Below are 15,186 nucleotides of genomic sequence, written 5' to 3' on the forward strand. Positions count from 1 at the left end.
ACTCGAAACTTATCTAATATCTTTTACACATCCCTCATTTTCGCTCACGCATTTAGTTCAAACTCTTTCCCATAAGCAAGTATACCTGCATCTAACTTGCAGACCATTTCTATACTTATTATTATGTAATATATTATTACTGGGTGCTTGTGAGAACAAGGTTAGCTCACGGTTAATCGAGTCTACAAGCTAAGTTCACTCACTCCACCAAGTGGAGTGGTCTCTTCTCGTCTTCGCCAAAAGTGAACACTTCTCTCTCTTTTCTTCCTCGACAGTCACCAGAGCTAATCAATTATCTATTGATGGATAACCTCTGATCACGAAAACGGCAAAAGTCATACAGTCCTATATTTATTACAACAACAATGTGTGGTCCTTAATAAGCACTTATCTTTGTTAGGTCGGCAATTCTCTGTTATTGGGGCTCCTAACTGGAAAAGTCCTTGGCAATATTGTTCCATTTACCTAAGAGCATTACATTATATCTTTACCATTATATCATTCTTTTCGCTTTCTTTCTCATTTTCATGTGTTGGGAATTTTCTAAAATATGAACTCTGTGTCCAGATTTATTATTGATCAGCATTTCAATCGCAGTTTATTTACTTTAACTTCTCAGTTATCTGAGAGTATTTGGATTGTGTGAAGGCTAATGTTGTTTAACCCTAGGTTAGCCTAGTCTGACAGATATGATCTACTAAGGTGTTCCAATTGTGACCGTTACTGTCTTGCTTTTAAGTGTTGTACGTCTAGGATTGTATTAACCACATATTATTATGATTTTCTTTTTAAAGATGGTAGGGTGTGTGATTTGACTATTTGGCTGCTATTTCTTGCTGAAGCATGAAGTTCTGATGAATTTCATATCTTTTTCATATACTACAAATATCAAAACTGAGTATTGTCTTGAGCTTACCTCTTACTCTTCGCATCTCGATTCTACTTCGTAAGAAATATTGGTTTACAAAAATACTCCTTTATTGTGGAAAATGGTCGGGTATCTGATTAAATACTTTAAAGCAGTTTATCTTGTCAACTTTACCCCGCCAAGGTAAAGTTTCCATTTCATTTGTTCTTTGAGTAGCGACGAAGTAATAATACATCCGGCTGAATGTAATTTCATAACTACGCCTTAACAAATTGGCCATGTACAAAATCCAAAGAAATCAATTTTGATGATTTAGTGTTGCAGTTTTAAGCCCTAGGTCAAACCTAACCGACCACTTCCAGTCATAACCATCCCAGCCAATCCATCACGGGGGATTGTTGAGTAGTATTAATCCAACGTATACTTCCATTTTTAAAACAATAAGCACTCACACGAGGGAGATTTGCCTGCTATTTCTAGCAGGGCCACTGTTGTTTCGATCTAGCGAAGGCAGTTTAAGAGCTTCTTATATTATTTTGTTTTTGTTCACTGTTCTGAGTTCGAATCCTTCTGAGGTTAACTTCACCCTCCCCACCTTCTCTCTCAAGATCTAGCCAAAAAACAACAACTTTGATTTGTAAATAAGTTCTTTATTTTCAGCCCCCCCCCAATTCCCTTTCTTTGTGTAGTTTGTTGACAGTGCAGCATTTTCTCACAAACTTCCAAATGGATAATTGAAGTTTTGCTTGTTGATGTTTTTTACAATATGATGCACGTCGGACTACATTATTCATTCCAATGTGTCCTGACCTTCCTTTCTTTTAAATGATACGAACCACTTCTGAAGAAACTCTGGAAAGCACTGAACCATTCTAGCTTCTTGGGGAAAGTAATCTGATTACTTACTGAAAGAGACAGACCTATCTGGTATTTTTCTTGTAAATCTAAAAATGTTTGACACCGGTCCACCCTATCATAATTATTTACTTGTCGATTGGTGGTAAACGAGGCACTACTACTAGAAACTTAGCGTGGAATTTCCTTGGTAGGAGTGAAGGACGGTGATACTGCTTCCGCCTACCATTAAACATTTATTTGGCGCTACGACTACTTTCATTAATAGTTGTTATAGTTTGAAATGGACAAATTTCTTAGCACAAACCAAAAGCATTTTTTAAAAAATGTTCTCGAGAAGTTTAAATGGAAGGCGTGAAAATAATACGGGTTTATTTTTTAATATGTAAAAACTAAGTTATGAAAGTGGTTATTTCTTTCTTGTGTGACATTTTGCTGTTCGTCTTCCTCTTGTAAATTAGTGGGGTTAAAGGTAAATATACACGGTTTATTTATTTATGTATGTGTGTAGAAAATGTTCCATTGCTCCCTGGTATTTCAGCCAGGACCATCTGCACTGTTTTCAGACATTGTGCACTAGGGGCCACTGTGGAGGCGCAATGGCCCAGTGGTTAGGGCAGCGGACTCGCGGTCATAGGATCGCGGTTTCGATTCCCTGACCGGGCGTTGTGAGTGTTTATTGAGCGAAAACACCTAAAAGCTCCACGAGGCTCTGGCAGGGGATGGTGGTGATCCCTGCTGTACTCTTTCACCACAACTTTCTCTCACTCTTACTTCCTGTTTCTGTTGTACCTGTATTTCAAGGGGCCGGCCTTGTCACTCTCTGTGTCACGCTGAATATCTCCGAGAACTACGTTAAGGGTACACGTGTCTGTGGAGTGCTCAGCCACTTACACGTTAATTTCGCGAGCAGGCTGTTCCGTTGATCGGATCAACCGGAACCCTCGTCGTCGTAACCGACGGAGTGCTTCCATATATACACTAGGGGCCACATTATCCGATGTGTCTTTTTTTTTATGTAGAATGGCTCTTGTAATGTAAGGCAACACGTTTATATGTGGACGTTTCATGCTTTTGCTATTTTTCTAGCTCCTCAAACGCGCGTACATGTTCTGTTTATTTTTATTGCCTTGCATTCTAATATTAGCTGGAGTATTCAGACACTTGAATACAATTGTTTACAACTATCAAATAGTCCTATGTATTTGTTGTGGTCCTTTTTGAATCATGTAGTTTCCGCTATTGGGACACTTAGCAGTTGTAGTTACTTTTATACCTTCGTCGGTATTCGGACATCTTTTCCGGATTTAGCGTCTTTTCATTTATTTATTTATATAATTTTTAGGGGATGTATTGGTGAAAAATACTTCGTAATTGATAAGTAGCTAGTGAAGTCTTTCTTATGTTGTAGAAATATCACTATTCTGGTAGAATAATAATTTTTCTTATATGTCTCACTCGAACTTTTGATTAAATATCTTTCCTTTTAGTTTAAGTTTTAGATTAGGCATGAAACAAGTAAATATATATGTGTATGTGTGTGTGTGTGTGTATATATATATATATATATATATATATATATATATATATACTAGCACTAGTAAAAATACTATATATATATACTAGCACTATGACCCGGCGTTGCCGGGTCATAGTGCTAGAGCATGCATATACAGCTGCGTGCGCGCGCACATACACGCGAGTACTGTGCAAATCTCTGAACAATCACATACAGCTAGCTGGCATTCAATTGGCGTATCAAGTTTCGAGCATTTTGATTGGGTTTTGTATAGAAAATTCACAAAAAAGTCACTTCTATTGATTTTTTAATGGCTTTGCAGGGTGACTGGGGAAATGTAAAGGTGTGCACGGCCACCCTTGGACGGTTTTGAATGACCATAGAAAGTGCGAGCTCTCTAACTGAAAAATTGGGGATTTGTATAAAGGACACACATGCAGACATTTTGCCATTTATATATAGAGAGATATATTCGAGCATTAGGCCTCACCGAGGCAATGACTAGTGACCGAGACTTTTGGAAATATGCTGTGCTTGAGAAGACCTGGCAAGCCAAATGAGACCATAACCTTGTGGCCTATGCCAGGGGTGTAACCAGGCCACTTATGCATACCTTTCCTTCATTGGACACTAAACTCTGCTTGCGATGACCTGTTGAGGCAAGTGAAATCGAAATCAAATTCGATGACTGGCACCGTTCTAGTTGAGTGCTAAGAGCACCATCCAAGCGTGATCGTTGCCAGAGCAGCTAACTGGCTTCCGTGCTGGTGGCACGTAAAAAGCGCGATCGTTAATAGCGTCGCCTTACTGGCACGTGAAAAAATCATTCGAGTGAGGTCGTTGCCAGTGCCACCTGACTGGTCCTCGTGCCAGTGGCACATAAAAAGCACCCACTACACTCTCGGAGTGGTTAGCGTTAGGAAGGGCATCCAGCTGTAGAAACTCTGCCAGATCAAGATTGAAGTCTGGTGCAGCCATCTGGTTCGCCAGTCCTCAGTCAAATCGTCCAACCCATGCTAGCATGGAAAGCGGACGTTAAACAATGATGATATATATATATATATATTATATATATATATATATATATATATTATATATATATATATATATATATATAATAGTGGTGTGTAGCAATTAAAGTGAGAGGAAGAACTATATTAATTTGTTGAAATGACCCTTTATTTTCATTGTTACACTGTAAGATGCAACTTCTTTGAGTTGTACAATGATTATTCACAGTACTTGTCTGTAGGTTGTTATTCATCTGTTGTTGACTACTAGAAGATTGGGGAGAAGGAGTCTACCTCCCTGGGCTCGCAAGTGGATAGAGTGTAAGTTGTATTGGCACCTTTTTTTTTTTTTTCTCTCTAGTTTCAGCTCAGAGCTGTGGCCATGCTGATGCACCATCATTAATGACAATCTATAAATGGATGCTCTTCAGCTGATCACTGAGTAAGCAAAGAGGTAGAATTGGTTTTGGTTTCCATATTGATATTTTCTATAACTAAATTAGGTTGGGCTAGACAAAAGGTTTCCCCGTCTCTTATCTGCCTGAATCCTATTTAATCTAAGAATGTTAACGATGGAACTTAATTAAGTTTGGCAGTTTACTTTCATAAATTTCTTAGTGCAAAAGCCAAGAACAATAGGAAAGGAACTTGTATAGGAATGTAGATTCTGTTTCAAATCGGCCTAGAATCTAAGATGTTATATGTAACATATATGTAATACCATTTTTCCATGCTTGCTTGGGTTGGACTGAATTTGTCAAAGTAGGCAGAGCTTACTATAAGAATGCCATATTAATATGGCGATAACAATTAATTTATGTATATATATATATGCATATATGTGTATATATATATATACTAGCTGTATCGCCCGGCGTTGCTCGGGTTGTAAGGGAAATAAATATATAAGCATTTTTAGAGAGTTATAGCAAAAAAATGCATTAAAAATTGAAAAAAAATGAAGGCAAATTTTCTTTTAAATCGTTGACACATCGTAGATATTTTTAGAGAGTTACTTCCCTTATATAATAGCGAAAAAAATATGATGGTAAATTTTTTTTAAATCGTAGACACATCGTAGACGCACGCTAATACCCAGAAGGGCTCGATATGAATGACGACTAAAAGATACCCGCTTTTGGTTAAACTGCACCGCAAAATGTGGGAGTAGTTAGGAATCTAAATCGTAGGAGACAGACACACAACTTCACTCTTATATAAAGATGCTTTTTTTTTTCAGTCATAGAGTTAGATTTATGAAGGTCTTCAGTAGAAAATCCTTCGAATTCTGACTCGCTGCTTGATATAATGAAATTCGTATCCATTTTTTGTCAGAATTACAATTTTGAAAACACAATAGGAACAAATTTCGGAAAAAAATCTCCCATAATTCACGGAATTAAAATTACACTTCGATTTTTGTACAAAACTGTAGTGAAGTGTTTACGAAGTATAATACGTGTTTTCACGAATGTACTAAAGAGATTTGCTCTGATATTCTCATTTAAATATGAATAGCTAAATTCGGGCGGCTTGGTAACTATATATAAGTGTCGTCTGTTTATACATAATCACTGTTTCATACTGCAATTATATATATAATATATCTATATATATATTATATAATAAAATATATACAGAGTAAAATAAAAACCAATTTACCTTTTCTGTCCGTCCGTGTGTCTTTGCAAATGTGTTGGAATGATAAGTGAGTTGAGTTTTTGCGCCTTTTTACTAATAACAAACACATACGTTTTGTATGTAGTTGTATATGTATGTGTATGCGTGTGTGTGAGGAATGAGACACACACACTCACGCACGCACACATATACATCAATGTTTTCGGAGTGATATGTTAAAATATTGAATTTTCTTGAATTTTGTCTTAATTGGCGGTAAAATTGAAAGAAATTTTTTATGGCATCACCCACTGAAGTACTCTGAAAAATCTTAGGTAAACTCTAATTGAAGAAATTGTGTGAGGATTAAATCGTTATGTATTTATTTGTTTCTGTTTGCTGTGTTTCTTTATTTTTTGAGTAGTGGTTTAAATACTTTCAGTTTAGTCTTGCTCAAATCACTCTGTCGCTATTACTTTCATTTTATCGTTGCCCACTGTGTGTGTGCGTTTGCGTGTGGTGTAAACCAGACTAAGAAAAGCATTTGACACACACACCAGAATGTGAGTTTTCTGTAAATTTTGCTTAATTGGAGTTTAAATTTTAAAAACTGGACCTGGCATGACGCGATGCATTGTACTCTAAAAAATGCTAGGTAAATTGTAATTGAAGAAATCCTATATTGTAGATTTGTATAACTCCCAAAGGGAGGCAGATAAAATCTGCCTTTTATAATAAGAGATGTATGCATATATGTGTATATATATATATGTATGCATATATGTGTATATATATATATGTATGCATATATGTGTATATATATATGTATGCATATGTGTATATATATATATGTATGCATATGTGTATATATATATAAATGTATGCATATGTGTATATATATATATGTATGCATATATGTGTATATATATAGTATATATGTATGCATATATGTGTATATATATATATGTATATATGTATGCATATATGTGTATATATATATATATGTATGCATATATGTGTATATATATATGTATGCATATATGTGTATATATATATATATGTATGCATATATGTGTATATATATATGTATGCATATATGTGTATATATATATATGTATATATGTATGCATATATGTGTATATATATATATGTATATATGTATGCATATATGTGTATATATGTATATGTATATATGTATGCATATATGTGTATATATGTATATGTATGCATATGTGTATATATGTATATGTATGCATATATGTGTATATATGTATATGTATATATGTATGCATATATGTGTATATATGTATATGTATATATGTGTATATATGTATATGTATATATGTGTGTATATGTATATATGTATGCATATATGTGTATATATATGTATGTATATATGTATATATATATACATATGTATATATATATGTATATATGTCTGTGTATATATGTATGTATATATATATGTATATATGTCTGTGTATATATATGTATATATGTCTGTATATGTATGTATGTGTATATATATGTATATATGTGTATATATATGTATATATGTCTGTATATGTATGTATGTGTATATATATGTATGTATGTGTATATATATGTATATATGTGTATATATATATATACATATGTATATAAGTATGTGTATGTATATATATGTATGTATATGTGTATGTATGTATATATATGTATATATGAGTATGTATATATGAGTATGTATATATGAGCATGTATATATGAGTATGTATATATGAGCATGTATATATGAGTATGTATATATGAGTATGTATATATGTGTATGTATATATGTGTATGTATATATGTGTATATATATATGTATATATGTATGTATGTATATATGTATGTATATATATATTTGTATGTATATATATGTATGTATATCAACTACCTGTAGTTTTTCTCCCTGGAAAGCTCACAAGATATTGTGGGGTTTAAAATTTGAAGGTTTCCATCTCCTAAATAGAACTTTTTAAACTAGGACTAAGTGTCCATCATTCCCAAGTGGTTTTAAAGTGCATTGTTATACTGTCTCAAGTACTTCTGTGCTACTGGGCTTTGTCACTAAAAAGACACTAGCTAAATAGACTCTCTACATTGGGTGCCTTTATTTTTTGACAGTCTTGTATTTCCTTTAAGACTGTAGGGTATGATTTGAAGGAAATTTGTTTGTTATTTCTTGTGACTCTGTAGTGCAGTGGTTGTTATTTTTATTAGTACTGGAGCAAATTACAAATTCACATTTAACTGTGTTGGTGCTATTGTGCTTAGAAAAAGAATGAATATTTAATTTTTGAAGTTTATATTGTGTTGATGTTTTGGTCAAAGGTTGAAACCATTTTCCCTTCATATCTGTCTTTTAGAGAGTTTTTCATAGGACACTTTCAAATGTGAATGGAGGCAAATTTTCACTTGTGGGCAAGGGGCTTTCCTATTCTAGGTTTGGAAGCTTTCTGGAGGCCTTTTGGATGATAAAAAGTTTAGTGTGTGATTTTCTACAGAAACATGAACAGGTGCAGGAGTGGCTGTGTGGTAAGTAGCTTGCTAACCAACCACATGGTTCCGGGTTCAGTCCCACTGCGTGGCACCTTGGGCTAGTGTCTTCTGCTATAGCCTCGGGCCAACCAAAGCCTTGTGAGTGGATTTGGTAGACGGAAACTGAAAGAAGCCCGTCGTATATATGTGTGTGTGTTTGTGTGTCTGTGTGTCTGTGTTTGTCCCCCTAGCATTGCTTGACAACTGATGCTGGTGTGTTTATGTCCCCGTTACTTAGCGGTTCGGCAAAAGAGACCGATAGAATAAGTACTTGGCTTACAAAAGAATAAGTCCCGGGGTCGAGTTGCTCGACTAAAGGCGGTGCTCCAGCATGGCCGCAGTCAAATGACTGAAACAAGCAAAAGAGAAAATAAAAGAGTGCAATGAATGAAAGGCAATAGAAGTAGAAAGAAAGGTACAAGCTATTGCTTGAGAGGTGAGTGGGGAGAGACAGGGCCATCAGCTTTTATCATTGCTATGAACAATTAAACAGCAGCATATAATGAATGTGGTAGTACTGGTAGAGGAGACATGTTACAAAACCGAGCTATTTGTAAGAGTTCACAGGGAAGTCAGTTAATAATAGTGTTTGTAATTTTTCATTGCCATTGTGAAATAGTGTTGAGACTCTTTTTGAAAAAAATGTTACGCCTTAAAAAAATTGTATTTGTCCTTTTCATTTTTTGGGGTAGGTCATTTGATAAAAAATTATAACCAGTAATGTGTTGCTGTTGATTCACTTTGGCTATATTAATGCTGCCAACATTGAAACTATGTGTGAGTATTGTGACTTACCCAAAGAAACCATTATGTTGAAAGAACATACCTAATCACATAATAGAATACTGAAGTAAATATATTAGGAGCGGCTGTGTGGTAAGTAGCTTGCTAACCAACCACATGGTTCCGGGTTCAGTCCCACTGCGTGGCACCTTGGGCAAGTGTCTTCTGCTATAGCCCCGGGCCGACCAATGCCTTGTGAGTGGATTTGGTAGATGGAAACTGAAAGAAGCCTGACATATATATATATATATATATATATATATATATATATATGTATGTGTGTGTGTTTGTCCCCCTAGCATTGCTTGACAACCGATGCTGGTGTGTTTACGTCCCTGTCACTTAGCAGTTCGGCAAAAGAGACCGATAGAATAAGTACTGGGCTTACAAAAGAATAAGTCCCGGGGTCGATTTGCTCGACTAAAAGGCGGTGCTCCAGCATGGCCACAGTCAAATGACTGAAACATGTAAAAGAGTAAAAGAGAGAGTATACATGTAGCTTATTACATCACAAATAGAGTATCAAAATAGCATTAGATAAAATGCTTTTAATTATTTATATTCCGGGTTCAACTTTGTGTTTCCTCCCTCTGAGCTGAATATAATTCTCAGAGACGAAAAACAGCCAGTGCCCTCACATTTTGTGCTAGTGTTAGTAATTATTATTAGTAGTAATAATAGTAATAAAGTGGTGAGTTGCTGGATGAAATACTGCCGGCAGTATTTCATCTCCCTTCATGTTCTGATTTCAAATTCTGCCGACTTTGCCTTTCATCCTTTCAGGGTTGATAAATTAAGTACTAGTGGAACACTGGGGTCAGTGTAATCGACTAGTGCCTTACTCCCAAATTTCAGGCTTTTTGCCTTTAGTAGAAAGGATTATTAGTAATAGTAATAGTATTTTCATGTGGCTGAAGACTGGGTTTTTGATTTTATAGATGTCAGATTCTTGTTTATACAGTCTCTTGATTTCCAGTGGGCCTATTAAATACTGAAAACATAATTTTGTATCTCTGTTAATGACTGTTATTTCTAATCATTATTATAATTAGTCCTGCTATGTTATTTGATGGTGTCTTTTACTTTGTTGGTGTCAGATTGCTACTAATAATGTTTATTGATTTTCTACGGGTTTTCTTTTATTTGGCTGATTATCTGACCACTTGCAGATCATTTAATGAGTTTGGGTGTATTCCTCTAAATATTTCATCTCATCTCATCTCATCTAGTTTCAGCTCACGAGCTGTGGCCATGCTGGGGCACCGCCATTTATCAGTAGATAACTGAAAATTAGCCAAATTGCTTGTTGATATCCTGTCACTATTGGTAATTTGATGGTTGCTGTGTATGTGACTAAGTTTACATAGATATAAATAGTTAATACAGGGTGCCAAGTTAGCATTTTGCAATTGGTAAGGCTTTCATTAGCTTAATACAAAGCTGAACACAAATTTTGCTAAAAAAATACAGCATACGACAAGGAAACACCAGCTTCCTCTCCGAATTTATTTCTCACCTTAATTACTACAGAAACTACAGTTGTACTCATTCTCTAAATTCAGTCCAGTTATCCATATTGTATTTTTAAAAGTTATTTTCAATAATTTTTTCTTATGGTTGTTTTTATAGAGGATCTCAGGTAAATTCTAATTCAACAAGCTGGCTTCCGTGCCTGTGGCACGTTAAAAGCTCCGACCGATCGTGGCCGATGCCGGACCCCCCTGGCACCTGTGCAGGTGGCACGTAAAAAGCATCCACTACACTCGCGGAGTGGTTGGCGTTAGGAAGGGCATCCAGCTGTAGAAACTCTGCCAGATCAGACTGGAGCCTGGTGCAGCCTCCTGGCTTCCCAGACCCCGGTCGAACCGTCCAACCCGTGCTAGCGCGGAAAATGGACGTTAAACGATGATGATGATGTTCTAGTTGTAACCATCCCATCATTTTGGATTCATCTAAAATTACCGTTACCAATTGTGTCCTTTAGTTGTTCAAACATTAAGGTGTGATTTAAGTAGACTTGGTTACTATATCTAGTAGGCACCTGACTTTATAGAGGAACACTGAGTTTGCTCTGTCTCAGAGCAGTTAGGTAGCTGTTGTACTTTGTAAATGAATAAAAACCTCCCAGATGTCATATTTTGACTAAAGTCTGGGCTGTGGATGTTTGATTTCCCTTGGCTGTCACAGCCTTCAGCACTTGGCTGAAAGTTCAGTTTCCTTTTAGTATCCATTATGCTACTGGGTCTGTACTGCTTTTCGTTGAATCCCAGTGAGCCAAGTTTGTCTCAAGTTTGATCTCTGGTTATGGCACCCCACTTACACATGTAATTTTCCCAGAGAACTAGTTGTGGCACAGCTTACATTCTCCACTTCTGGATACACAAGCAAAAGACAGAAAAGAAGTGAACTGTCTGCCCAGTGGACTGTGGCCAACTTATTGAAGCATAGCAGGTGAGCTGAATGATGCTAGGCATATTGATTGCCTTGCAAGCAGACTGAAGGAATGTGTTGCAACAGTTGGACTAACAACCTATCACATGAACTGACTATCAGACTAGTATTTGGACTGATTACTTGGTGGTTGCACTGACAGTTAGGCAATCAGATTGACCATCAGGCAGGTTGGTTGACTGACTGCCTGTCCAGCAGGTCAACTGATTGTTTATTTGCTTTGCTGATGTACAAAGTGATTAATTATTTATCTCGCCGGAGAATTGACTGACTGTAGCAGAAAGACTGATTGCTTGTCTAATTGTGGACTAACTGATTATTTCTAACAGATGGACAGCCCTGTGTTACATGGACTGAATAATAACTGTATCTGGGAAGTACAGAAATCCACTTGATTGGCAGATGGATTGTTTGGTATGTAGACTAAACGTCTTTCTAGGTGAACTGATTGTAGGTAAGTTGACTGACAGTCTGTGCATCAAATGAACTGTCTGACTAGTAGATGGACTAACTCACTGTTGACAGACTATTGTCTATTGGGTTAATAGACTGACTGACTATTGAGTGGACTAAATGATTGAGCGATTGTCTGTTTGTCAGCTAAGCGAACTGACTGAATGTCTGCCTAGCTTGTGGAGCGACAGTTTGTCTTGGAGCTATCTAAAAGATGAACTGAATGAGCTGCATAACTGTTAGATTGACTGATTTTCTGTATAGCTGATAAAATGACAACTGTGTTGAGTAGATGGACAGACTTAACCCTTTTGTTACTGTATTTATTTTCAGATGCTCTGTTTTTCTTCCAATTATTGTAAATATAACAAAGAATTTAGTAAAATAATATCGTTATCATTGAGCTAGTGTTAAGAACATAAATTGTGACAAAGATTTGGTGGAAGATTTGAATTCAAAGCTTATGAAAACAAGACATTTGTACTAAAGAGCCAGAGCCGGTTTCAGCCGGGTTGGTAATGAAAGGGTTAAGTAATTGGCTGTCTGGCAGATACACAACCTATTTATCTGATTGAGTGATTGGTATTGTCTAGAAGATTGTGTATTACTATATACTTTCAAGATGTCTACATCTGCCAATATACATATGATTTGGGTTAAAATTTTTTACATCTATTCTGTATTGCAGTATAAAATATGAGATAACTCTATGAGTGTACCAGTAATATATTTGTGTGTATATAGGCGCAGGAGTGGCCCTGTGGTAAGTAGCTTGCTTACCAACCACATGGTTCCGGGTTCAGTCCCACTGCGTGGCACCTTGGGCAAGTGTCTTCTACTATAGCCTCGGGCCGACCAAAGCCTTGTGAGTGGATTTGGTAGATGGAAACTGAAAGAAACCCATCGTATATATGAATATATATATATATATATATATATATATATATATATATATATACACACATGTGTGCGTGTATGTCTGTGTGTCTGTGTTTGTCCTCCCAGCATTGCTTGACAACCGATGCTGGTGTGTTTATGTCCCCGTTACTTAGCGGCCCGGCAAAAGAGACCGGTAGAATAGGTACTGGGCTTACAAAGAATAAGTCCCGGGGTCGAGTTGCTCGACTAAAGGCAGTGCTCCAGCATGGCCGCAGTCAAATGACTGAAACAAGTAAAAGAGTATATGTGTGTGTGGGTACATATGCATGCATGTGTGCACATGTATACATGTGTGAGTGCATATGTGCATGCATACATGTGTATTTGTACATATAAATGCATGTATATGTGTATGTATATCTAGCTTTCTGTATTCATGTATGTGTTTATATGTTTGCATTATGTGTAAAGTGTCTGGTTCTGAGGTGAAATATGTTATTGACTTAGGACCCGTCTATTTGTTTCCGTTTATAGATTGAAATACAATAGCATAATACATGCACCGGAAGTATCTACACTCTGTATCTTTCTGTAACTGTCATGTTGAACATTGGCAAACCTCTTACATTCTGTTTTTTTCCTTTCCTTTGTAAATCTGATGCTTAGCTTCTTCCCTAGCTACCCGATAGAATAATCTTCTGTTCCCAATTACCAAGTCTTTCTAAGCCTGTCTTTTTACTTTTATAGCTATGTCAACCTCACTGTTCCACCACATACAGTCTGCGCCAACCATAGATTTGATCTGAGTAGGATGACCCATAGCATCTTCCAGGGGTTCTCATGTTATAGGTGTCTGTCTTCCTTTTCATCAAATGCCTGATGTAGAATCACTTTAAATTTCTGTTTGCCGGATCTTTAAGCTTCCATATCTTCCTTTTCTAGACTGGTTTGTGTCTCTGAGTCCTAGTGTGAACTCACTAGCCATGAACCTGTGTTAGGTTGTACATTCTTTACCAGGGAAAGATTTGACATTCACATGATGTGCCCATTACTAGGCACATCATATTGTCTCTAGATGAAGGCACCTTTATAAGTGTATTTCATTATTACAGTAAAGCCCTTATAAACAGATTTTCTTGGAAGATACAATATGTCAGAATTTCATGCCTTAAAGCACTGGAGCAGAAAATGCAGAATATTGATACAATTTTATCTTCAGTTTAAGTGGAAAACAAACAGAGCAAAAGAGTTTCTTAATTTATTTCCAGCATTTCTCCAAGAGCCACTATAGGAACCATATCTTCAACAGAAATGTTGTAATGGCGGTGCCCCAGCATGGCCTCAGCTCATGAGCTGAAACTAGATGAAATGAAAATGAAATGAAATGAAAGTTAATTATTCTGTATGTAAAATCTTTGCAAGTCCCATCAGAAGTTACAATAATACTCAATAGCTTATTAACATAACCACCTCAAATTCAGATCTTGTACCTACTTGTAACTGTATCACTTCTGATAATTGTCTATTTAATCATAGCTGTTTAATGAAATCTGTATAATACAGCACTAGACTACACTTGAATGACAAATAAAATCTTACATTGCACTGACCAAACTTAACCCTTTAGTGTTTAAACCGGCCATATCCAGCTAAAATATTCTACCTATTTTATGTTCAAACTTGTCAGATATAGTCATTCGTAGCTACCTTTTTGTGTCATTTAAAAAATAAACAATCACATCATTGAAATCTCAAAGCTATGAAATGATGCAAGATTAATTTTACATGGTGTGAATACATAAGCTTTACATTTTACAGAATAATTTGAATGCTAAAGGGTTAAAGATTCAGATTTATCAGCATAGATATTCCTTTAGTAACCCTCATAGACTTCCTCTAACTGTTTTGTTCAAGTATATTTTACTTTTCATAGTGACGGTCCAACACATGTATAATAATGTTGCTAAGTCTATTCTGGATATGCACAACTGTATTGCCTTTCACTTATGCCTAACTAGACAGATGCTTATCTTGTACCAGGATTCTTACAGCTTGAATTTAAAATTGGAACTTTAACATCATGCAAGCATTTTCCTAAATATCTATTAGCTTATGATATACCACTTCTATGTACAATACTGGCTTTGATATGACTTGACAAGACAGTATTTCTGTGAGATGTTGCATTT

The 15,186-nt window shown here is 36.0% G+C and overlaps 2 protein-coding genes across 4 annotated transcripts in view; one reads left to right on the forward strand and one right to left on the reverse strand.

Moving 5' to 3' along the window:
• Window positions 1-1,082, reverse strand: part of LOC115212962 (RNA-splicing ligase RtcB homolog) — a 56,080-nt gene extending 54,998 nt beyond the window's left edge. The window contains exon 1 of the mRNA XM_029781818.2: window positions 917-1,082. The gene's annotated coding sequence lies outside the window, so the exon portion shown is untranslated. The remainder of the gene's footprint in view (window positions 1-916) is intronic.
• Window positions 1-15,186, forward strand: part of LOC115212961 (general transcription factor 3C polypeptide 1) — a 39,758-nt gene that overhangs the window by 8,621 nt on the left and 15,951 nt on the right. The gene's annotated exons all lie outside the window — the stretch shown is intronic.

Source organism: Octopus sinensis, linkage group LG6 (assembly GCF_006345805.1).
Source record: "Octopus sinensis linkage group LG6, ASM634580v1, whole genome shotgun sequence".
In the NCBI taxonomy this organism is placed as follows: Eukaryota; Metazoa; Mollusca; class Cephalopoda; order Octopoda; family Octopodidae; genus Octopus; species Octopus sinensis.